Here is a 2,028-nt window from a genome sequence, read left to right on the forward strand (position 1 = left end):
CTGGCTTGGGATGGTGCTCTTGTTGCCTTTACTAATTAATCTGTAGACTGTTAAATTTTATTTATGTGCTTTATTTTCGTTTTCCTGTGCCTGGCTTTTCCTGTTTCTGCATGCTCAATATACCTTCCACTATAGTGCCTTCATAGGTGTGTATTTTGTTGAAGTTTCTGGTACAGAATCAAGTGAAGAAATTTTCTATACTGAGATGGTTATAGGGAAGGGAAGAACTCTCTGAATGTCTTGTTTCATCTATTGTGATTGCTATGGTTCAGAAAAGTATCCCCTAAAACTCAGTGTGTTAAAGCTTTGTCCCTGGTCCGTGGAACTACAGGGAGGTAGCAGAAGATTTAATAGATGAAGCGCAGTGGACAGAAGTTAGATCACTACAGGTGCATGCTCTAGAGAAGGGTATTGGAATCCTACCTGCTTCCTCCTCATTTCTTGTTGGCCATGAATTAGCTTGCTCGGACGTGAAACATCCTCAGTACAATCATGCTGCCTTGCCATCACCCAAAAGCAACTCAGGTGGTCAAAACTTTGAGCCAAATTAACCTTTCCTCTTTTAAAGTTTGTTTTCATAATATTTTGTATTAGTGATGAAAATAGTGACTAATACAATTTCTATACTGTGACACTGACTTCCTGAAGAACATAAGCAGACTGCTATTGTTCTACATATTTTTTCCTGTATTTTTAAACCCATGAATATGCTACCCTGTGTGGCAAAACTATTTAAGCTGGCAGGTCTAATTAAAGTAGCTAATTAATCAAATTGTTCTGGATTTCCTTCGTGAATTCTTCAAAGTAGAAATGTAGGCAAAGGGATTAGAACAAAATGAAGTGATTATCCTTGCAATCTTTGAAGACAGAAGAGGGAGCCCTGATCCGAGGAATGTAATGTCCTCTAGAAGATGCAACAGGCAAAAAAATTTCTTCTTTTCTGAGCCTCCCCTGACCCCAGAAAGAAAAACAGCCTCTTGGCACTTTGGTTTTAGCCCAGGGCGACTCAGGGACCACACAGTGAGACTAGATGCCATAGAAAACTACTACAATGTTAATTTGATTACATAAATGAATTCTCTAATGCTAATCCCTCCTTAGATTCCTGGGATGAGAGCAGACATTAGTGTTCTTTATACATTTCAATCAAATTTGATCATTTACTTGTAAATGAAGTATGGTAGTCAGGGGACATTTTCCTTGGTAGGTTTTGGTATGACGCCTTCTCTCCCACTCAGCTAGAATGTACACACTGTGGAGCAGCCTACAGCTTCAGTGTTTAAAGTTTGAACACCACATGCAGACAGATTTGGGGGGCTAGGTAGGGGCTTACTTGTAGATGACTAATTGAATTTCCACAGTCATAATTACTCAGTATTTCTCTTCTTCATTTTCTTTTAATTTTTAAAAATTTATGTGTATGACTGCTTTGCTTGCGTGTAGGTCTATGTACCACCTGCATGCAGTGTTTGTGGAGGTCGGAGACCACCCTGAATGCCCTGGGCCTGGAGTCACAGAGCTGCCATGTAAACGCTGGGAATCCAATCTGGGTCACCGGGAAGAAGAGCCAATGCTAAACCGCTAAACCATCTCTCCAGCCCATCCGCCTTTTCTCTCTCTTTTTATTTTAGTTTTGTTTGTTGGTTTGGTTTTTGGTTGTTGGTTCTTTGTGGCAGGGTTTCTCTGTGTAACAAGAGCTCTGGCTGTCCTAGACTCACTTTGTAGAACAGGCTGGCCTCGAACTCACCTGCCTCTGCCTCTCAAGGGCTGGGATTACAGGCCTGTGCCACCGTGCCCAGCAAACCTTTTTATTTTAAATTGGTACATTATAATTGCACATATCTGTGGGAAACAGTTTCATGTTTCACTATACATGTAGAACATGGTTTTCTTCTTAAATTATGTTTATTAGATTTTTATTTAAAATGTTTGAGGTGCTTTAGAGATAGTCCAGTTGTTATGAGTGCTTACTGCTCTTACAGAGGACCCAAATTGCGTGCCCAGTACCTGTGTTGGGCATCTTACAAC

This window comes from Meriones unguiculatus, chromosome 10 (genome assembly GCF_030254825.1).
Source record: "Meriones unguiculatus strain TT.TT164.6M chromosome 10, Bangor_MerUng_6.1, whole genome shotgun sequence".
Lineage (NCBI taxonomy): Eukaryota > Metazoa > Chordata > Mammalia > Rodentia > Muridae > Meriones > Meriones unguiculatus.